The sequence below is a fragment of the Pezoporus occidentalis genome, unplaced genomic scaffold (assembly GCF_034315485.1).
Source record: "Pezoporus occidentalis ecotype Australia unplaced genomic scaffold, CSIRO_AGI_Poc_V1 ctg11, whole genome shotgun sequence".
In the NCBI taxonomy this organism is placed as follows: domain Eukaryota; kingdom Metazoa; phylum Chordata; class Aves; order Psittaciformes; family Psittacidae; genus Pezoporus; species Pezoporus occidentalis.
Window position 1 is genome coordinate 10,728,536 of NW_026912886.1, and position 24,089 is coordinate 10,752,624.

At 43.8% G+C, this 24,089-nt stretch overlaps 1 long non-coding RNA gene across 1 annotated transcript; it reads right to left on the reverse strand.

The window, feature by feature from the left end:
• Positions 1-261: 261 nt before the first annotated feature.
• Positions 262-8,447, reverse strand: LOC134169880 (uncharacterized). The gene is made up of 4 exons (XR_009967049.1): positions 8,295-8,447; positions 7,758-7,843; positions 6,133-6,245; positions 262-934 (listed from the first exon to the last, which is right to left on the reverse strand). It is a non-coding gene; the product is annotated as an uncharacterized LOC134169880 (long non-coding RNA).
• Between the last annotated feature and the right edge of the window lie 15,642 nt (positions 8,448-24,089).

Here is a 24,089-nt window from a genome sequence, read left to right on the forward strand (position 1 = left end):
TAGCAGTAGTGGTTTGTGTTATACCTTAGTTACTGGACTGTTCTTATCTCAACTCGTGGGAGCTACATTCTTTTGATTCTCCTCCCCATCCCTCCGGGAACAGGGGGGAGGAAGGGGGCAGAGTGAGCAGCTGCGTGGCTGACTGGGCTTGAACCACTACACCAATACAGTTCTTTCAGAAGGAAGCATACTCAGTTTATCATTGAGAAGGGGAGCCAAGGCATCTTGGATTCCTTCACAGTTGCTGCCCCCTTTGAGCTGACTGCATTAGAACTGTCTATAACGAGGAACAGTTCAGCTACAGTGTTTACAGCCCAAGTCTAATAGAAAGTCTCCTGTGGCTAGTGTGCTGCTCTCAGAAGTCTGTAAGACATCACCCTCCATTCAAGCTGGTTGGATGCTTCTCCAAAATCAGCCTACACACCTTGGCAGCACAACCTGTCACTAATCCCTAAAAAACAACCTCTTTTGAGAGCTAAAAATAGGTACTATTTTTTTTAAAGAACAAATTAATAACTCTTAAATTTCTGCATATTAGAACTATTAAGTCTCTACTTTACAGCTGCCCTCAATTTGGCTTTTCACCCTGATTTACCTGTTTTTGCACACATCAATGGTGGCAGAGACTGGCATATCCAGACAGTGTCTGCAAATGATGTGGTCTGTGAACCTTCTTAAGCCACAGACGGAGGAGCATGAAGGTTGTGTGCAGAGGCTTGTGCCATCAGTTTGTTGCTCACAGATGAGCAACCCCGGCTGGAACAAAAGCATCCAGCGTAACCGAATGCCACAGGATAAGTAGATGGGTATTTCAGCAAATCAAATTCAGATCTCTTTCCCCTGTTAAAGCTGTCTTTTTCCAACAGTCATGTTGGAAAGGTGCTGAGGTCTTCATACTGGTTTTTAACACAGCAGAATTTCATGCCCTGGAACTCTGCAGAGGAATGGTAAAAATAAAACATAAAATTGCCCTCTCAGCACAACACATTAGTATTGCCCAGCAATCTGGCTGTTTTGTATAGGAGCCTTGCCCATTAAGCACCTTTCACATTTTCAGCAAAAGCATTCATATTTTCAGAAGCATGGATCTAATTCTCTTCCTTTACTACTTTCAGCTTAGCTTTTGTAGTATGGAAAAGGAGCGGGACCCAAGAGCCAAGAATGTTTTCATTGAAATCAGTGTGTTTGCCCCAGTAAGAAACTGCATTGGATCAGTTCAGCACCAGACTACTAATCACTATGAAAAAAACATTTCTGTGAGGATCATCTCCATTAGGGTGATGCCAGCTTCCACTGAACATCTGTGATTTCACCAGAAGATGGATCTGGCCTGCAACAAAACCTCTTCCAGTCCAGCTGCAGGAATATAAGTCAAATCTCTTGGACCTTATAATCTCATTGCAAAATATCACTTTACCTGTTACACATCTTCCCTTACCTTGAGGTGCTTAGAGCCCACTCCCCAAAAAATGTCAAGTATAAAGCTGTTCTAGCTGACCTTTCTGAGCTTGGTTGGAGCGTAAGGGCCGGGGAGGGGGAAGAATTTCTTATTCCAACTTCAGCTTTGGTTCAATTAGAGCCTGAGTTAAAAGCTCAGGTTGATTTCATTATATCCCAATGGCTCATTTCTTCTTTAGTCTGCTCCCCCTGTCCTTCTACCTGTTATATAGACATACAGAAATCAAGGTGGCCTTAAATTTGTAGTCTCTCCTTAAGCAAGGCTCAGACCAAACAGATGCCTCTTTATTTCAATCCAACCATGTACAGTGGAGCCTTCAGTGGCTTTAATCAGCACCGTGACACTACAATAAGGATTATAAATTAAAGAACATTTCTGAAACCTGGCCTGGCTTCCTTCTGATAAAAAAGCATAAGTTCAAAAAGGTGAAGAGAAACTCGCTGCTCTGTGTTGCTATCATCAGACAATCCCTTTGGCTCAGCAGTCATGGGTTTTATCACACACTCACACACACAGACACAGAACTCACAAGATAGTAATCAATTCAGCATTTTGCTAAAGCACTTAGAACAGGAACATCTGGATTTGAGATTCAATTGTCCAGAACTAGCTGCCTGATAATTAATATTCCTTCAAATGGCTTTTCTATCAAGGTGTCCCTCCTGATGCACCAGCCATTCCCCTGTGGCTCGGATACACTACTGAGTAGTTGCTCATTCCCCAGCCCAAGCCTTGTGTAGAAAGAGTGGAGACAGACAAGCTGGAGAACTTATGTTTCAGCATTGCCTCAGGCACATTCACCAAGACTGTGTATGAAAAACATCACCTCACTTCAACAGCAACAGTTAAAAACAACACTTGAGGAAATGTTAGAGGGAATGTTTGTGGGAATATACTTGTTTTACCTCCATAAGACAAGTGGAAGGAGGATGGAGTCACCATTTTAAGATCACTTTGAGATTCATCTCCAGTTCCAGTGTCTGGATTTTACAACTCTAAAGGGTCACATCCTTCAATGGCCTTTGGACTGTGCTCTGATGCAACTCAGAAATGGATCTTTAACCATCACTAGTCAGGCCAAGCCCTGTATCTCTGTATGCCATACTTGTGCAAGTTCAGGCTCTTCAAGCATAAAGTGACACCTATATAATTGCTGCACTCTTAGATAGCGGTTGCTCCTCCTTACTGCAGCTCTAAAAGCATGTCCAATTGAATTGCAAATATTTCACTCTTAACCTAAGTGCTGGGCAGCAAGGGGATCCTTTCAGCTGTCTGAAAAATATCTTGTTTCAAAGAAGCCTTGCTTTCTAGTTGCAGGGAAACAAAATAACTAGGCTGGGAGGAATGTGTGGACCCTACATCAAGCAGCAGATGTGTCCATAAAGGTTGACAGATCTATTCTAATACAGATAATCATAGATTCATAGACTAGTTAGGGCTGGAAACATCTAGCTCCAACATGAGCAGATGGACATCTTCAGCCAAGAAACTCTGGGTACTTCTCAACTTTGAGGTTTTCCACCATTTTCTTACCTTCATTTTGCCCCAGATCATATCCCCCAGCAGGCCTGCACACTGGTTTAGAGCTCAGTCCTATCTTCACAAGTCTGTCATAGGGCATCTTCAGTGAGCTCTGCCCTGGGGAAGGGCAGGAGAAATCACGTTGCCCACACAATCTGCAAGTACAGCTTTGTCTATTTGATTTCAAGTGCATTTCAAATCTCTTTAAGCTTCCAACAGGGAGAAAGAGATCTGATCCTATACAATCTCATTCACACCTCTTCTCCTACTGCTGTGGAAGCATGATGTAGACTTCTCGGCAAATGTAGCCCTATCCCTCAGGGTCTCTGCATTGCTTGCTTAGCTGAGCCCCATTAAATTATGTTCAAATCACACTAAGAGTAAAATCAGGATGTGCCCCTTGTATACCTGGCTTTTTTATTTATTTGCTTCTAATAGAATTTATCATCCAGAGGAATTTCATTTTTTACAGAGCTGCTTCTTTTTCCCCTCTGCAATTTGGGTCACATCCTATCACTGAGCTCTGCTAAATTTGTTGCAATATTAGCACTGCTGTCCCCAGCCTGGTGGGGATGTGACAAGTAAACATTGCTGAGCTGTGCTCCAAATCCAAGCTGAGAACAACAGAACTGCTGTGGAAAATAGAATCCTGAGGCATCCTAACCCAGCTCCAGGGAGCCTGAGGCTGGGAGGGGATGAGACAGGCATAGAGCAAGTACTGCCTAGAACTTGGATAGGAAAGGAGGGCTGGAATAGCCTCTGCAAGCTCCACACTTTCAGACACTGACACATACACTTTTCTAGCTGTAGTGTTCTCTCTGTTGAGAGATATGTTGGAATCCTCATTCTCAAAATAAAAGCAGACATAGGGCCAGAAAGAAATAGAGGATGACAGTAGAAGGTCAAATGGACAGGGGAGGTAAAATCACAAGGAAATAAAGAGAAATGAGGCTTTTTATTGGGCCTGTTCTGGTGATGCACAGGTGGGAACATGACAAAGGCTGTCCTGACATGTAATTCAGGATGGCTGCTGCTTACAAATGGCTGTGCTTCTCCAAAACCTGGCTGGAAAAATGGGCAGTGAGGAGAAGAAAGTGGCCAGGATGCATTGCCTACATGGGCCAAGAGCTTGCAGCTTTTGAACAGAAGCAAACCAGCTCAGTCCACCTCAGGGGACATGTCTATAGGCAACAGCACTTCACCAGGGACTTCTACCCCCTACTTACTCTAGAGCAACTACAGTTTTAAACAAGCATTTTCAGCATGGAAAAGGACTCTCAAGTTTACTCCCCCCAAAAGACTCATCAGGAAGCAAGTGGGAAGGAAACAGCTCCCTGCAGGAAGAACACCACCCTCCCCCTTTCACATCACCTCATTCCTGCTCTCCCTCCCCAGCCTACCTGGACTCCTTTGCTCTCAAGACTCTGACTTGCCTTGAGAGTCTCAAGACTCTCATGACTGCCTCCTAAGGGACTCTGTCAACCAGTCTCCTAAGTAGATCAAGTCTGCCACCTAGAAGCCCCAGGCAGCGGTTCTGCTGACCCTTCTTCTTTACTTCTCTAAGAATCAAAAACCCCATCATTTTATGGTCACTATGCCCAAGACTGCCTCCAACCATCACATCACACACACCTTGGAGCATAGGCACTCATACTAACCCTGTAGATAATGTTGATAATAACACCCCATGGCACGCATGATCTGGGCTGCTCAGCCTCCCAGCTGAGGAGCTCAATGCAGACCTGGCTGCTGCGTCCTATTTTTAATGTGCGGCATAAAAAATAGAAGATGTAATGGGTTTCTGTTTTCAAATAGGCTTCCAACTGTGCCACCTGGCAGTCAAGGAGCTGTGGGAGGACAAAAACCAAACAATTAGGTCATAAAAGCTCCAGGAGAAAGCCACCTAGTGCTTGATAACCCAGGTGTCTATTCTGCAATCTGTGGAAATGCTCAGGATTTATTCCTACAACCAACAACTCTCATGCTCCTATATTTATTTTCCATATCAGTTCTAGAGCTGAGACGCATTGGCTTCCTGCCCCTACAGCAGTCTCACACTGGGGGTGATTTGCATCTCTCACACGAAGGATACCCAAGCTGTGGGTTGATTTAGCAGCTAGTGTATTGTGGTCTGTAGCAGAGAGAGAAGATACTTGGCAGTGGAAACAGTACAGAACAGCCAACAGTCTTCTGCCTCTCACAGCCTTTAATGAGCCCTTTGATTCTTACCTGAACAGCAAGGGAACAGACAACCCTCCAACCCCACCAGCACATAACTGACTCCTCTCTGAGAACAAGGAGATGAAACCATAAGCAGTGAGTTACAAACATGGAGTATTTCTGAACTCATTTGTCTGCTTATTGGATCCAGGCCCTATTCCAACCTGCAAATGGGATGTGCTTCACTAGCGTTAAATCACTCAGCAGGTGATAAGTGGTAACGCCTGGAGCATTGAGGTGCCTTCAAAACATAATTGCTTATTAAAATAAAACAACAATTAAGTGGAAGACACAGAACCTTGTGATTTCTGGAAAATGGATCATTTTTTTATAATGAATCTCTGAGGCTGTGAGCAGACAAGGTGTAACCATAAAAAAAGGAAGAAAGGCTGAGACCTGAGGACACGCTCTGCTCTGGCAGCTGAGGAAGGGGAGAAGTGACAGGACTTGGAGGACCCATGGAAGGGATGCTCCCACAGCAAAGGCATAGCTGCATTTGATGAGCAGAGAACATTCAGGTTTGCACTGAGGGAACAAACTTCAGGCTCAAGAAGCCCAAAACCATGACAACCATGGACATTCTTCACAGTTTTTGATGTCTGAGGTGTCAGGGGATGTTTTATATTCCTACATTCCCCCTTCCTTCCCTTCCTCTAAGCACAGAGACCTGAAGTCTCCATCTCTTCTTCAGGAAAGTTCTGCTAAACCCTGCCCACCCTAACAGCTTCTATTAGTCAGAGTAGAAACCACTGCATTAACAGTTCAGAGCATAAAATCCTGATTGTTTTCATCCTCTTCACCAGTGTGGCTGCATAGTTTTAATCAATGCCTTTGGGCTTAATCCTGATTATTTCATTTCAAACTGCAGGAACTACAGGAATAGTTGTGGCTTTAGGTGCCCACCTCCCATGTCATCCTCACTCATTCCTTACAGTGCCATTTGAGGCTATTACTCAGTACTTCAGGTCAGCAGGTGATGAGGGAAACTTACTACCTTTCTGTGCCCCAGCTTCTCATTTGGTGACAAACTCCTGCAAACACTGAGCTGAGAATTGATGAGAAATCACCAGCATAGTTTAGGTCCTAAACTTCCAGATTTGGCCACTCCTTGCAGATATAATCCCACAGCAGAGCAGCAGAGATGGACAAGTGTTACCATAGACCCTCCAGACACATGTCTTGTTTCACAAGTTCACCATTGACAGTAACAGGGGGCTGGTGTTAACACACAGGGGGCTGTCCCATATGCCAGACTAAGACGTCTGTCTGTCTTGAAAGTATCTTATCTTAATGCAATCCCAGGTACTATATTACAAAATTACTGTGAGGGTGCTGAGGCACTGACACAGGTTGCCCAAAGAAGCAGTAAATGCTCCATCTTTGTCAGTGTTCAAGGCCAGGCTGGGCAGAGCCTGGGGCAACATGGTCTAGTGTGAGGTGTGATTATGGCAGGGGGTTTGGGACTAGATGATCATAAGGTCCTTTCCAACCCAAACCATGCTCTGATCCCATGACTACCAAGTGTTAATTGGTTCTTTGTTAAGAACCTCAGCAGAGGGTCAAGGCTGGAATGGGCAATGGAGAAGTCGTCTCCAGAGAGAACTTCCCACCCTCCCCTTCCTGGCCAGGGAAAGGAGAAAACCAGATTGTCTGCCCTATAGCTATCCCCAGAGCTCCCCATATTGGCAAGGGGTGCCAGACAATTTTGGCTTCTAAACATTTCCACATTAAAAATGACTGCCAGCACTTCAGCGGATCTCCGGCCTCAGCAAGCAGGAAGGAGGCAGCAAGCAGCTAAATGCAGAGGCTATTTTTAACCTGGGCTCATTTCTTAGGGAAGAAATTATTCATAACCTGTATGCACGCAGTGCATCAGAAACAAGGCAAGCTTGGCTGAAAACACTCCTTAATGGAACTGCCATCTCCCCACTTTCTGCACTGGAAAAGCAAGGTCTCTTCTTGCTGTCTTACAAGAGATTGCAGGGAAACACTAAAGGTGTGAGATTACCTTTTTCATGCACGCCTGTGCAGTGGTAGGAGAGGAAACAAGCTTTGAGACAGGTCATAGTTGTGGCACTAGCTGCCTATCTGCCATTTCATCCTCACTCATGCTTAGAGCCACTCTTATGGCCTTTTTGCAGCTCCTACTTCTTCTGTTCCCTCAGCCACACTGTTAAGCTGGGTCCTGCACCCTTCTGAGAGGTTCTCTTCTGAAACAGACTTTAGCTTAGCCTAAGACAATTCATATTTCTTTCCAGTCTTCTCTACACAGGAAAATGCAGGTTTCCTGAGCTTGGAAACCCTTTTCTTGCAACCCTCTTGCTTCTCCTAGCACTTCCATCCTTTGCCATAACCAGTGGTCAAATGTTTCTTGCCCAGCAAGGGCCCAGATCCCTTTGAACTGCAGTCCTGATAACTGGGTTTGGCAGGCAATATTTGTCTGTAAGACCTTTCTCATCTTTTTGATTTCACTTTTATAAAGTACATGCTCAAGGATTTCAACCCTGAAGGTAAAAAACAAGACCATTATGATCATCCAGTCTGACCTCTCACTTACCTGTGGATGTAAAAATTCACCCAGTAGTTCTTTACTGAGATCAGGAACTCCTAGTTGAGCTGGATTGCCTCCTTCAGGAAAGTGATCTGAACTCGAGGTATTGGATTTAAGTTACAGAGATCTTGCCACATCCCTTAAGCAACCACTACAGGGGTTCATCATCCCGTTGTTAAAAACATCCACCTTGTTTCCCAATTGGAAATCAATGTTAGACACAGACATTGGAAATTGTTACATCCCTTTCTTCTGTGGTCTAAAAAGGCCCTTAACATTCAGTATTGAGGGTTTTTTCCCCTGAACTGTGAACAAGCTACTCCTAACTTCTATGTGGTATGCCAGCTTTAGAGCAGAATACACACAACAGATAAACAGCAGGTCTAAAATATACTGGTTCAGCATCAGTCTCAGCCAGAGCAGTTTGACTTTTCAATGGTTTTCTGATTGGAGAGCCCCATTCCCATGCCTGTCCCTAAAATCAAGTAGCTGCTTTTGTGCCCCTGCATCTCAGCCAACTCAGAGGTGGTATGTGCCACTAACCTCATCCTAACAGCTCTTTTGTTCACAATAAGCATAAAGGCCAGAGTAGCAGACCTCCTGCTTTGTTTCAGGTTCCAATAAGCTTACAATACCATTGTTAAAACATTCAGCTCTTTTTAGCTGGAAGTCTTCAGGTCCCTTGAGATGGATGAGTGCACTGGGGAGAAGGGAAGAAAACAGAAAGAGGTAAAGCTCAGAAGCCAGCCAAAATACTTGGGCTCTGAGCTTAGCTCTCAAACAATTGCAAACTATGTTTTCAATCTGCTACTTAAGGACTCCTGGGATCTACAGACCGCTTCTAAGAGCTTGTAACCGGTAGTTAAAAGAGTAAATAGAGCCATAAATTCTTGCAAGAAAATCCATCACGCCACTCTAGTTTTCAGGGGCCACACTGCAAATGGGGATAAAGCCCACTGATTACAGGGCATAGGTACAACTACACAGCTGAAGAGGACCTTGTGCTCCTTTTCCTCCATGACAAAGAGCATCTGCTTCTCAGTGAAAAATCACACCTCAGTTAAGAGAGCATGGACACTCCAGCTATCCCCAGAAAGCAACTGGAAAAATAAATGCACCTGATCATAATGTAGCTTTCACTAGTTGCTCACACCAGACCAACAGCTCTTACACATAAACCTTTCCCAGCAGTAACACTAAAGAGAAAGGAAAACATCATAAGCAATGCAGATGAGACAGTTATTTAAAGGGAATCAAAGCCAGCAACACATCTTACAGCTGAAGTGGGCTAGGGTTTGGGGAGGAGGGAAGAATCAACTCAAAAAAACACAATCAAAGAAGACCCCATCTCCTTGCCCAAGTAACTGAGCCACAGCTCCTCCTGCCTAGGCCTTTCAGCAGAGGAAATTGAAGTGAATGATGAACTGATGCCCAGCAGCTGGGGCACTTTGCAGAGCTGATGTGTCCCTCTCCCAGACAGCCAAGAGGGCTGCAATTAGCCCTTCTCCCCAAATGTCCTCTATGAACTTCTCACTCCAGCAAGCAGAAATACACCATATATTGGACTTGCTGTGGTGTGGGTGGAAGTAGTACAGGTGGGAGGGGTTAACCAGGATATAAATAAAAACCCTAAATTGTGACAAAGCAAGAATAATAACAATACATCTGCATCATGAGCTCCGATATCTCTGTCTCTTCAAATACTGTGGCTATGCACACCTCCACCTTTCCCACGGCTATGAGCTCTACCCTGTTAGTGTGAAACTTCTTTTCCTAAAGAGAAATATGAGGCAAGTCTTTTTCTTTAATATATTTTTAAAGAAAAAAGACAGAATAATCTTTGTATGAATCCATAAAACATAAACTTTTATTATCCTCCATCTGCTTTCCCACCGGATGGTACATATTTGCAAAGCACCCCTTGGAGGCAAGGGAAAAGAAAGAAAGTTGCCATGAAGAAATCCAAAGTGATAGGAAGATCCTAGGGTAGCTGTTGTAATTTATAATCAGCACATTTAATATGGAACACTAAGGCACAGCTGCTGAGAAAACTTGTCCAATATGCTTCTGCAACAGCAAAAAAGGCCTCTGAGGTCATCTTGGTGCCTACGTTAGGCTACAAAGAAATTGTCTAATTGCAGAACCTTGTGCAGTCTTTGGTATTAACCTCTTTCGCTCACAGCCAGCCAAGAAACACAGCTCTTTTGTTTAGAAAGCCTGGAGCAAGATGGATTAATAAATCCACCATGAAGAGTCTTTTATTGTTGATCCTAGATTTATATCAGGAATAATCTGTTTTTTCCCCTGAGCAGAGTACTAGGCCAATGACACAAAGCAGGACTCACCTTAAGACTAATAATGTTTCCAAGCTCTCTTCTTCCATCCAACTTGCCAGTCTGTGCTGCAAAGTCCCTGGCTCATTGTGCAGGGGCTGAACCGGTAAATTCCCCTGGCCGGTGTGTGCCCATGGCTTTAAGATGTTCGATGCCTTATGATTTCAGATCCAGAAGGACCTTGGTCCTGCAGACAAAATGAAAGCAATTTCAAGGAGGGCCCAGGCCAAGGTGTAGAGGAGAGAACAGAGCCCAGAGAGCTTTGCAGTGCTCAGGCAGAGCAAATACATCAGAGTCCAGAGCTGTAATCCACCATTTAATCCTTGTGTGCAGGGGACCGGACAGTGGTTCAGGCTGGCTGGCCATGGAAACTATTAGTAAAGCAGCCCAGTGTCTCTGGAGAAGCCAAAAAGCTTGGAAAGTGACTCAGAGAGATGGCTAAGGAGACCTGTGAGCAGGAGTTTCTCCTTGTGGTTTCTAAAGCATCATCATCACAAGCTGAAATGAAACGACTTCTGTCTCAGAAGCCTTGGCTGTATCCGCAGCACTGAGGTTATGTACAAATGGGCCTCAGCTGACAGCCACATCCCAGAGGAAAAAGCAGTGAGAGCTGTAATTGCAATTGTTCAGGGTTTACATGAGGATTTCAGTTCTCAGGGATTCCGCTTTGCTAAGCCTGCATCTCTGAACACTGGGTCTGAAACAGGCATCAGCGCTTGCTCATAACTTCCATAACCTGCCTGACATCCACCCAATACCAGAAACCCTTGCTGCCTCCCTTGAAACTTGGCTCAGACAACACAAATCCCAGCTGCAGGCTAAGTGAACATTTTGTGAGCCATTCAGCAAGACTGGCTGGAGTTCCAGTTTGCAGATGATTTGTTTTCTGTAGGAAGAGGCCAGCCAAACTCACCCACAAAACCTGAAGGCTTGCTCAGCTACAGAGATGGTAGAGCTGAAACAGCCGCTCTTTGCCTGAAGTCATGAGAAGTTTGGGATTGCTCAGACAACTGTTGTAACTAGATTTAAGAGCAATCAACTGTCCATAGAAATTGGAGTTTGTAGTTTTAGTTGTAAGCATACTAAATAAATGTAATGAATTGAGTAATCTTGTGTATGTTGGATATTACCATAACAGAGCCCTACAGAAATGTTGTTTCTTAGTAACCTCCCAGAAGCCTCTGCAAGAAAACAGAAGGGCCAATGAATCATGAACACTTGCTAATGCAGATGGTGCTGAGATTGTTAATCAAAGAAAGATAAAAAATTATGGCTGAGCAGGCACCAGTCTGTCCACGAAGCCTTTTCTAATTAAAAGCAAAATGGGCAAGGCAAGGATAAAGCAAAGGGTTCCTAAGGTATTAAATCTTGTCTAATTAGCAATTGTCTAGAACCAGTGTTCGTTTTGATTTGGATGAGTCTGGAAAGCTCCATGTTAACAAAACTATGTTAGAAATGGAAGTTATTCCAAGAGATCATACAATAGAAAGACTTAACTAGGCTAGTAGGTCAGTTTGGAAGAGTCTAGCTCTTCTCCAGAGCTACTATGCACTAAGGGGTTCTTTCCTTTTGATCCCTGCCTACTAAGAGAGGAGACAGTAATGGGACCCAGAGATTTATTTTGATTTTGGTTTTTAAATTGGTTTGTGGTCCATGGTTTACTATTTACTTTGCACTTGTGGTCACAGGTCTCAGTTTGTGCCTTCAGAGTCTGCAATCCCCTTACACTCCCAGCCCGGTATTAACTGAGCCTGGGGCTAATTGGCTTCCAAGATCTGGAGTGCCTCAGGCAGTCTGATGTGACTAAAGGTTGTGCTACCACAGAGCTTACACTTGCAGTTAAGTGCACTTACACTTCCTAACTACAAGAGGGTGACATCGTCACACATAGCTCCGCATTAATGCCATGTTAACCAGAAGACATGTTCCCTACCTCAGTTTTCTCATGGTACTTACAAGGCAAGAGAGATTAGACTAAATCTACAAAAGGCAGATTTGTGAACGTGAACTTTCAAGTTCAGGGAAGAAGGATCCCTGTTTTACCAACACTTCTAAAATGTAACTCCTTCCTAACCATTGTAGCAATTGGTTTATTTCAAACTCCAATAATTTATGGAGTAATTCCATGTATTAGCTTTCCTTTTGAAATACAGCTAGAGTCCACACATGAAGTATGTTATGCCTGGGCCATTTTCTCTTATTTCTGGGAGCTGCTAACAATTTTGCCCTGGTAGATATTTGGCTCCATCATACTATAAGAAAAATAATTAAAATGACAAGAGAAAAGCATCTTTAATTCTTCATTTTTGTGAATCAAAACATCCTCATTCGGACGTCACAGCAAAAGTCCCAACACCAAAGTGTCCAAAGGGTCATTTTACAGATATTGGTAAGTGAGAAGGATGAAAACAGGATTTGGTGGAACCGCTTTAGAGAGGATATGAAATCTCCATGTGAAATTTATTAAAGCAAACAATGCATCTATTCTGTAGCTTTTTTAGACATACAGAGGATCAGGTCTTCATCCTCTTTCAAGCTTGTTTCTGCACTTGAAATTGCACTTGTTATCCACAAAACTAGCTGCAATTACTGTGCTGGAACAGGTGGGGTTGTGAATGACTATATGTCTGCAGACCCAGCCTCATGAAGACTAGATGCAAATGCAGACTGCTTCATTTTGCATGTGAAAAGTGGAATTTTCTATCAGGAAAAGTGAACCTTACTGCCTCGCCCAGTAAGTCAGCAGGTTTGGGGTATGAAGTGAGGATCAAAGACTGGATCATCTGTGGCTGCTTCTACTATTGATTGTATAAGCACCTTAAGTGAGTCATTGTTGTCTGTTGTACTTCAGTCTGGACACAAGAACTAGCTCTGTAATTCATGGCAACTTTTAGTTATCCCTGGGGCAACTCTGAAGGAAAGCTGCTGCAATTGTCAGAGTTTGATTTCTCCTTCCTTTCTTGGGTCCCTCCCATGCTTTTGACAAGAAAGGTTGGACCAGATGATTCTTGACGTTCCTTCCAACCTGGTATTCTATAACTAGTTTTCATTTCTCTTTCTTTTCCTTTTTTTTTTGTGAGGCAGCTGGATCCATGTGTTTTGCTTTCTGCACCACTGCCACAGCTACACATTGCTTGTTTCTGACTTTCTCTGCCTGCTCCCTGGACCTGAAATGGCCCAGATGAACATAGAACCCTCCCTGCAAATTCACCCTGAGCCACCCAGCCTTGATCACAGCTGTGTCTCTGACTGACTTCCTTCTCAGCCAAGTCTTCAGCCTAACAATTCTCCCACCCTTCCCATTACGCCCACTTGCACATCTAAGGCAACAAGCTTTCAGGTGTGCTGTTTGGATGCCCTTTCCAGATCTAATTACTATATATGTCCCTGCCATGATTGAAGCACAGGTTCATATCCATCATATCCCTTTTTCCAGTTTCTACAGAAACAGCTATTCTTTGCTTTGAATTTTTCCTGCACCAGACTTCCACGTGAGAATGGATTTAGCTGATTTTTCAAACCTAATTCTGTATTTGTTTTGTTTTGTTTTTAAATTAGCTAACAGTGAGCTGCAGAACAGGCTGTTTGGTTGAAGCATTGATGTTTCCTTCTCCATTTTCTCCATATTCATTTCGGTATAACACAAGAGACAAACAGACTCCTCCATCTCTTCTGATTCCTTGTGCTTCCCTTCAGCTTTTTGATTTGAATTTATGGAACTCACTTATTTCAAATGCTTTTTCATGATAGTGGTGGTCTGCCTTTATCTTCCCTGATCAGATGTGTTTATCCTAGCACAGCCAAGTCATGATCAAACCCATTGACCGTAAAAGCACCAATTCATGAAACATCTGGCTGGGCAACTGAGCAGGATCCCTGTGCGCTGAGCCCTGTGCACACACAGGCATGCAGGCAGGACACTCATTCCAGTGCTCAGTCGCCAACATGATATCAAAGTGTTAAAGGTCTGATATAACTTATGAACTCAGCTCAGTTTATATGAGCACTCAGAGAGTTAAAGTTAGCAGTTTATTTTGGTTCTTTTATATACTGACTGTGCGCTTCTCAATTTCTGTATTATTCACACCTCAGCAAATCTTATTTCATTAGATTTTGGGAACTGCAACGGTAATTTTGGTGATTAACTTTAAATTGGGGATAATACATGAGCAGATATTAACATAATGTCAAAACAATTTTGTACAATTGTTACTTAACCTCGGTCAAATCATTTCCACACCCAGTGTCCTCCCAAATGGACCTTTATTAACATGACACAGACAAACACAGGAGAACCCTAGGCTTTATGCAGGGAAATGATTAAACAAGAACACTCATCAGGAATGATAAGGCAGCAGGGCAAATCTCTGAATTCTCATATTCTCAAGACTGCATCTGGTCTTTAGAGGAACTACATGAATGAGCCCTCGACAGGATGCTCAGGAAAGGTGTCATAAATTGTCTTGCCTGGATGACAACTAGCAGAAGCTCAGCAGCAATATGTTTAGCTTCTTGCATTTATTATACACAGGTGATTTTAAAGCTGATGGATGGGTATTAATTACGGGGGAGACTGAAGATCTTTATTTCTGTCTTGATGCCACAGTTAAACCTGAGAGAATCCATTTTTCATGGCTGAAGAAGAGTTCTTTCTTTGTGGCCTCTTCAGTCAATGGACAGACCAGAAGAAAGAAAACAAACAACCATGAGGAGTGATGTGTCAGGGGCACATTGGTGCTTCACACACCCAAAAAGGGTATGTTTACTCCTGTGAAGACTCACTAACTCCTTGTTGAAGGCTGCTCGTATGAGCTCTGTTCATCACTGAGCAGGAGCCACATTCTCATCACACTCAGTAATTGTCAGAGAATCCTCCTGGGCTTTAATCTCATTAACTGTCAGGGGAAAGTGAAAATGTGTCCAACCTTCAGTCCCACTGGATTTCCTAGGGCCTCAACTTGCAATTCCCAGGGCTTTTTTTTACAGTCAGTAACCTGCTCCCACTGGCAACAAGGGGAGTGGGATAACTCCCTTGCTGCTGAGGCTGGGATGGAGGGGTACTGGGCTTGTTGCAGCCATGTTGGGGACCAGCTGGTCAGGTACCTACTTTGCACATGTACTTCCATGAACATCACTTCCAAAGCACAGCAAAACCTGGAACTTGGCTGAAATTTGTGGCTTTGAGCTCCAGCTGGGACCATTAAGGGAAAATGCAACATAAACGGGAAAAAAACTAATTTGCCAACAGACTAGCTTTTATCCAAAGGATAATCACAGAAATTGGTGCTGTTGGCAGAAGAACTCGCCTTTACCATCTAGCTAAGAAGCTTCTGACCAATTTGACATTAGTTTGTATAGCTCCATATTCTTGGGGAGGAAATCCTTCCCACAGCCCCTGCTTGGTAGTCCTTCAGATCTGGACTATGGAGAGGTTCCTATCAGCACCATCACGCTCTGAAAAAGTTTGAAAGTTTGAATGTTTTCCTCTCGAAGGTATGTGTCCATCTATGTGTCTAGCCAGGGACACCCAGCTTCCTAAGAGAGGAAGGAGATAGATAATCACCTGGGGATGGATCCATAAATCACCTCCTGCGAGTAAATTTACTCACAAGAACGTTCATTTAGGTACTCAAAGTTTGAAATATTCAAGACCAATGATTGCCTTTGACAATGTTGACTTGAATTCATTCTGACATTTATTCCAAAAGTGTTGGGGAAAGAAATAAAGGAAGAAATTATTAATAATGTTTTGTTTTGTTTTAGTTCGCGTTTTTGTTAGAGGGTTTTTTTATTATTACTTCACATAATCGGTCTGAATGGAACATAATAAATCTGAGAAGGTAATAAACAGCTCATAAAAAATCACTTTTCAAACTGTTGCTAAAACAACCTCACAACAGTTGGTGCACTAATGGCTCACTGGAGGGATCAGAGAAAGCTTAGGTGAGCCATGAGCTTCAGGGTAACAAAAAGTGCTGGCTGTTAGCACAGTGCCATGGCTTTACATTAGGAAAAGTCAGTCCTAGTGCATGTAGAAAGCATGAGGTAACTGTTGGGAGCTGTTTGCTCCTTTCTTTGCCTTTGATCTCCTCCATATTTCTCTGTAATACAATGCAGGTTTGAAGGTTTTGTCTTTCCTACACAGGGTCTGAAGTTTATTGCAGGGTCCTGCAGGGAGGTGTTTTGTGGCTTGCAGCAGGTAGAAGATATGGCACAGATGTTCTGGGGAATCATCTGGACTGAACATCTGCTAAAGGGGTGGCATGATGTGAGGAACGGGATTTGATGCATGGGATGGCCTCTTGTCCATTGTGTTAATAGCTCCTTTTCCATTTGGAGGCCTTTTCTGTTTCAGACAGGTGTAACCAATGCATTTCTTAGGGAAAAAAGAAGACATTTCTCCAAACTCTCAGAGCAGAAAAAGTGCTTGGTTGAAAAGAAGCCCTTGTTATTGCCAGACTTCACTGCAACAACAAGCCCTCAGAGAGACCATGCACCAAAGAAAGAATCATGTTTTCTCTTCAAGCACTCACGCAAGGAAGGAGGAACAAAAGCATGAGTCATCGTGATGTACAGAAGCAAAATTATGAACCATAAGCTAAAAATAAAGTGCTTCTTTCAAACGTAGTTGTGTTCCTAGTTCTGACTGAGGAGCACAGTCCTGCAGGGAAGATGATACCTTCCTATCTCAACTGACCAGCACAGTCAGCCGCACACAATGCCCGAAGCAAGCAGCTCCCTAAATGCCTCGCAGCTGCAGTGCAGGAGTTTGAGCTTGCTAGATGACACCAGCCACAATCTTCCTGAGGATGAGGTACAATCAAGTTGTGGCCTCATCACTCTTCAGTCCTTTGAAGACATCACCCATTCAGAAGCGGCACCCTCCATGCCAGCTCTCACTTAAAAAGAGCCTCAGCATCTTGTGAGACTGTCAAAATGTTATATTTTGAGCCTCCACTGAAAGGAGCAAAAGTGCAGCATTAAACATCATCAATGATAGTCTTTTTCTCTGATAGACACTGTGAATAGCTAATAAGAATACATGAGCCAGGCTGTCAATGCAATGAAGCTCCTCCTATGCTTTTTAGTGCGCTGATATTTTACAATGTAAATTGCTTCATCCTGAAAGATGTTCCAGTGATGCAACAATATAGGCGCATAAATTCTAAGGTCTGTACTTGATTATCACATCGTTTCCATAGTGTTCAGCCTCCTTGCTGAGGTAAGGGCAGGGTAAAGCCCAGCAATGACTTCAGCTCTTCTCCTTTACAGCTGAAAGAATGGGTAGCTCTTGAGAACACTTCCAGGTATATAGCAGCTCCTACTGAATGTTACTCAGAAGGGGAAGAGGACAAAAGACAAGGTGGGCTCTTTTAAAGCTTGTTTCATGCTTGAAAACCTCCTTCTTTTTTGTCAATTTCCATAAAAAAGGGAAATCTGACATTTCCCATGTGTTCAATACATCACCAGCCAGGACTAGGATCTCACACCAAGATTCTGGAAAATATTTGGAACTGCATCTGTACTCCAAATGTGGGTCAGGCTGACATACAAACCTAAGCAACTATGAGTGAACAGAAGGAGAATATCAGAGAGCAGGACTGGGTCCACCTTGAAGTAGTGAAGTAAACAGCATCAGCAGCTGGGTTGCCAGTGTACAGCACTGCTCCCTCACTGCTCCCCAGCTGTAGTATGAGCACTGAGGTGATAAATGAGCACTGAGCAACCACATTAAGTGACTCACAAACACCTGCAGATATAATCACAGGACACAGGAGTCCAGGACACTTGTAAGGTTGTGAGACAGTCCTCAGTGAAGAAGGCAGCTTTGCCTTGATTTTGAAGACTAAACGCTGGTAACCTCCATGGGCTGGGAAGGGGATGACTTTCAGATGTTTAAAAGGAATAAGGAAACAAAAGTGGTGTCTTTTTTTTTGCTAATGAGCTATTAGCAGTTGCTTTTGAGCCATACTCTTTGCCCTCATTATAACTGTGTTCCCATAAGCTCTGCCTGTTGTAATGAGGAGAAATCTGGACTGATGTACAGTTTTAATGAGACACAATGTAGATGTAAAACAGAAAGACTAACATCTGAAGCAGGACCTCAAAGTGGAGTAGGAGAAACAGATAGGGAATTTACTTCAACAGGGGGAACTGGGTAGGAGAAGAGGAAACAACCGTTTTCATGTCACAGGCAGAAGAGATAAAGCTTGCCCCCCCCCAGTTGAATGTAAATTCAAGAGGTGATATCTAGAAGGATGTAATTCACAAAGGAGAAAGGAGGGAAGCTGAAAAGAGATCCAGCATCTAATGACAACTAGGAGTTGAATGCTGAGAGGAAACGCTCACTGTTGACAACACCAGTGAGGAATAAAACAGCCAGCAGAACATTTCTTTTGTTCTTGTCTCATATCTTTTCATGAAAATTAAAAGGGCAGTTTTCACAGCTGGTGAAGGACTTTTTTTTCCCCCCTTCGCTCTGCCATCTGATGCTGTCTCCACTTTGAAAACAGCAAATTTATGCCTGAAGCTGAACGGGTAAAAATTGGACTCTGTTGCCTGTGGGTATTTTGCCATGAAGAGCAGCAGGATCTGATGAGAGGTTTCATCCAGATCAAATCAGAGAATATTCAACAATGTCTCTGTTTTCGCAGGAGGCTCTTCTGAGCAGCAAGAGGGAGCCAGGAGCCAGGGCTCAGCTGGGTGCACCCCAGGGTGCTCCAGACAGTCTGTGCTACCAAGGGGAGAGAACAGGATAAGACTGTCAGTTTTTGCCTGTGTTCCCTGAACCTGATGTGCCAGAGTGAAAGCTCTCCAGTCTTAACCCAGAGGGAAGGATTTCTTCACCATTCAACTACATTATACCTCATGATGCTAAGAAGCAGCGGTAAAACCTGTGTGAGTTCACACTTTCTTAACACAGCTTTTCTGACGGTGCTCTGCCAACGAACAACACTGTCCTTTCATCTTTGTTAGCATCATGTTTCTCCTAGAAAGACCAGGAGTGAACCATTCACCAGGAATTACCCTGAAATAGTTCCTGTCAAGCATCAGGACTGGTGACAAATAGGGAAAAATCCCCTTTCTTTCAGGAGTAACTGGGTCTCTTCTGAACCCACATTTGCATCAGAGGCGCTCTGTTGCTTTCTCCTTGTGCTCTGCACCTGCTCAGACTCATGCCTGCTGCTTTGAGCTGCGCATAAGCATATTCACATGGGAAGCACTACAGTGGCCATGTTCAGAAGATAAAGTCTTGTAGCCATAAAGACTAGAGATTTCTGATATTATCTTCAATAAAATTTTAAACACTGCAAATATTGATGTGGCTGGCTCAGCATCCCAGCGCTTGCTCATTCAGACTCTGCCTGCGACTCAAAACGGTTCAATCCCCATGCATGTCCCTAGGAAGATTTCTGTCCTGGGATAACTACAGGCTTCAGAGAATCTCATGCATGGAGGGGTTTAATCCCTGAGCCCCAAACACTGCACTCATCTCCCTGAGTGTACTGTGGCCAGATTTCTGTATCTTCTCATTAGGAAAGACGAAACAAGAACATTAAACGCAGACTGCTTTCTGCAGTACTTGGCCAGCTGCAGCTCAGTCCCAGAAGCCTGTTGTGGTGTATTTCAAAGCCTCTGTGACTCCTAGGGCTCGGTCCTTGCTAAGAATCGCTCTGCTGTGACTATGTCTCTCATTTTACAATAGGACAGCCAACATAATATTTTCACATGAAGAGGAGTGTGCTGTCCCTTGATGCAGCATTTGCAAAATGAAGGATTGCTATGGTTTGTATTTGATCATTAGATGTCAAGGTTCCAAAACTGAACAGTTTTGAAGGGTTTTGTTATTGCAGATGCTGTTGGTTTTGGGATGTAAAACCATGCTTTGCTTTCCTGCATCCCACCTGAAATGAGTGAGAGGAAGCAGACAACGAGAATGCTGCTTTTTACTAATTTTTCCCTCATTAGCAGTCATCAGAGCAGGCACTGGCAGAAGGCTGGTGCATACATTGGGGTTGGTGCAGACATGCCACAGAGTGTGTGAAGTAAGGGTGAGCACTTGCATGTGTAAAATGCATTAAGTGTGGATTGGGCAGCTGAACATCAATATGAGCATGGTCAAGGGATGTATCTGTGTGCATGTGGATACCTGAAGTGCCTGTACATTTTTGTGTGCATCTTTTGTGTGCACGTACATGTCTGTGTGCCTGAATGTAGCAAAGGGGGAATTATGAGGAGTTTGGGTCTAGAAAAGGGTCACTGTTATTGCCTGTAGGAGCAGATATGTATGTTGAGAGGGAAGTGTGCTTTGGAAAGCCAATGTCCTATATGCATATGGCTGAAGGACTGGAGTGCTTGATGGCTTGTAAAGCCTGCATGTGGCATAGAAGGGGTGAGGTAGGGATAGACCCAAGTCCTGTTAAATGAAGGGGCTGTGCAACTGTGCAACACTGACTAGGTTTTATGACCCAGAAATATGTAGCATCCATTGTCAATGAGGCTAAACTGCCCTTGTCCCTGTGGCAAATCCCCTTTGACAGTGACCCCCTTTCAGACCCACTGGGCTGGTATTTGTCAGCTCTAGCAGTGTGGTCTGGATATCAGTACCCATTCCCTCCTGGAGCGTTTCCACTCTTGGCAAGAAGCTGTTAAAAATAAAGGGGTGGCAGGGAGGGGGAATGTATCACCTAATTGATTAGCTCCGTGAATCACAGAGATGCCAGCCTGTCAAAGAGTAAATCACTGGAGCTGTCTTTGATGTCTCGTTTGGTCAAGGACACACCAGCCTGCTGCAAATGCTATCTTCTCTTTAATGTGCTTTCTCTCCTTCTCTCTCTTAGACTTGTGTATGTGAATGCAGGGATTTTTTTACCACAGGATGCCTGCAGCTGCCATACTTTGTATTTTGATTCCTTCAGCAATTACTAGGTAAACAGGGCTGGGTAGGACAGGTCTGCAGAGGAGAGATTACTAAGGAAGTGCAAGGAAGGGTATTACAGACCCCACAGGGACCTCTCTCTTTCTCACCAGTGCTGTCACTCACTCTGAAAATAACTCCCTCTGCAAATAACCTTCCTGAAGGTAAAGGGGACCTCCAGTTAATCCCATCTTGTGGTAGCATCAGTTGCTGGAGGAGAGGGGAGATGGGGTGGCTGCTGGCAGAAAGACATGGTCTTTTTGCTTTATCTAAAGAGCTGCTGGTTGTTTCTTCCCATTTCCAGCATGGCTGGAGATTCACCAGCAATCATGTAGTGCTGAAAGACTGTAATAAAAAGCTAAGTGATGATGCAGCTTTTGTGATAGAATTTCAGCACTCCCAACAGGAGCTGAAGCCAGAAGCCACATGCAAGGGAAAAAAAAAATAAGTGCTATTCAGACAAAACAGAACAAGTTAACCAAATTCCTCTGAATTTCAAGCCTGAGCTAGTTCCAAAGATTCAGAAACTGTTATAAGGCACATCAGATGTTGCTGCCAACACACAGCACATCTCCCATCACGTGCCACCTCGGATGGAAGACTACTCCCCAGGAATGAACTGCTTTTCTCTGGCTTCGAGCCAGTGCCACCTGCCTGGCTCTGTCTAGGTAAGGCAGCACAGTGACAGTGAGGATTGGCTCAGACAGTGAGTCGGATGCGGGCCAGGCTGGGAGATGGCCTGTTAGTAGCTGTCACTCGCTTGGCCGGGTTGGTTCTGTGGTGCTGGGAGAGGGTTCAGTAGTTGAAGGGTTTTGCCAAGATTTTCTGCATGACAGCCCCTTCCTTACCGCAGTCTGTGGCTGGACTGAGCTTCTTCTTGTGCTTCCCAAGAGTGGGCTTGTAAAGGAAAGGAGTTCTGACGTTTCCAGGCTGCTCTCCTTGGAGGTCCCTGCAAACACAAGCTGCTCCTTCTCCCAGTGTGCGCAGCCTGTGTGTTAACAGCAGAAAGGCACTGGCCGCACAGACTGGGGTTCTAGTGCTGGCTTTCTTCCTCAGAAGGTGGTCTGATCCTAAAAATGCTCATGGGAGTCTTGCGAGCAGAGGATGATGCTTCCAAAACATGCCTTGCTGTTGTTATCTCTCATTCCACCTCCCCAGAAAGCAACTCAGCAATGGAAAAGCAAGGGACAAGTTCAAAGTGTCAGAAACAAATGAGATAAACTGCTCAAGGGTTGAAACAGCAACAGAGATGCTAGTGAAGAAGGATGAGATAAGCAGTAATGATGGAAAGATGCTTTACACTAAATGCACTAAAATGCATTGTCGAGCTTATTTCTATCCACTGTAATGGTCTTTCAGGATGAGCCTATTACCACAGTGTTCCTCATGTAAGAGTTTCCATATTGTGTCAGCTCATCAGCTGGTCTTTGGTCAGGTACCTGGGTGGAGATTTGAACCTAAGGTGACATTTCTTGTCTTTGAAACATTTGCTAAAGCTTTTTTTTTCTGAAGCACCTTTCATTTGCAAACAGCTTTCTTGAACTGTGAAGACCAGCACACGGCACAGCTTTCCAGTGTGGACACCTGCCTGTAGTTAACACCAGCTACCACTTCCCACTCTCCTTGCCCGTTGTCTTAAGCCCATTACCTTAGAGGAACACTGAATGCACGCTCCAGCATGAAATCACCCATGGACATGTTTCTGGTGCTCACTGCTTTCCAAGAGAGCTAGAAATACCAGCCCTTGGAGGTTATACATGGAAATACTCTGATTTCCCTTTTCATTTCCCTGTCCCCACTTTGCACTCTGTCAGGTTTAAATCCACATCACTCATGCCATGCTCATCCTGCGCTGTTCTAAATTCTTCCTCAAAATGACAGTCAGTATCTACCCAAATGCTTCACATGGCAATCTATCTTGTTAATACCAACCAAACATGTTATTTTCTCCTCCTCTCCCCAGAAGTATATGATCTTAGTTTATTAGATTAAAGGTCTCTTCTAACCTGGTTGATTCTATCATATTAAGCCATCATTAAGAATAAAATGTTAATCCCTCTTAAAATCTTAGCTGTCAAAGCAGAAGTGACCAGTGGTGGTTTTGTAGGGCATAATACTGTTAAACATAACAGGAATGTAACTCGCTGTGATTTCCTTGTGTATCTTTAGTGAGAACCCCCCCAACAGGATGTTAATGGCTGGATTCATTTATGGGAGAAGAAGTGGTTATTGCAAATGTAGAGATGATGGTTTAACATTACAGTGTATGTGTAAGTTCTTTATCTTGGACTTGAGATCTTAAAGGTTCTCTCAAAGGTAATCAATGGCACTTTAGTACCCTTTGAAGCTTTTATTCACAACACTTGCATGGTACTTTGTGCCACATTGACTTTACTATTTTCCTTCAATTTTAAACAAAATTGCACCAGACCTGCATTTAAGATGCTGTAAATGGGGTGATCTTTCAACCTCATTCATAGAGTGCATTGGGGGCTCCCTTTCTGCAGTAAAATCTTGGGTCATCATCACATTTTCCTACACTCTAGGACAACGGTTGTCTAATTGTTTAACTCTATGCCTGCCATTCTGTGAACACTGCACCTTAAAAGAACACAACAGGATTGGCATTGACTTACCAGAGAATTACACTGCCTGAAAGTAAAATTGGTGTAACAGTAAAGTAAACTGGGCTCCAAGGCTCTGAATGTGCAATATTGTATAAGCTAAGTGAATGAGGGCTGGGTGTTCAAACAGCTTCGTTAAAAATGCAAAAGCAATTTCCTAATTTTAAGTCTCCACATATAGTTAGGGGTTGATTTGGGACCTGAAAAAGCCTTTGGGTTTTTTTTTAGCTACAGCTGCAATCTCACTCAGCCACATGAGCTAATCAGTGTCAGAAACAGCTGCATTGGTCCAGCCTGTACAATCCTTCACAAAAAAGTACCATCCCAAACTACCTGTAAAGGATATTAGTCGCATTCCTCAGTGCAATACTGGGAACGCCCAGCTATAATACTGGTGAAAGTGGTGTGAAAGACAATTTAGAACAGAAAATAGCAACATGAGAGGTCTTTGAAGAAGAGACTG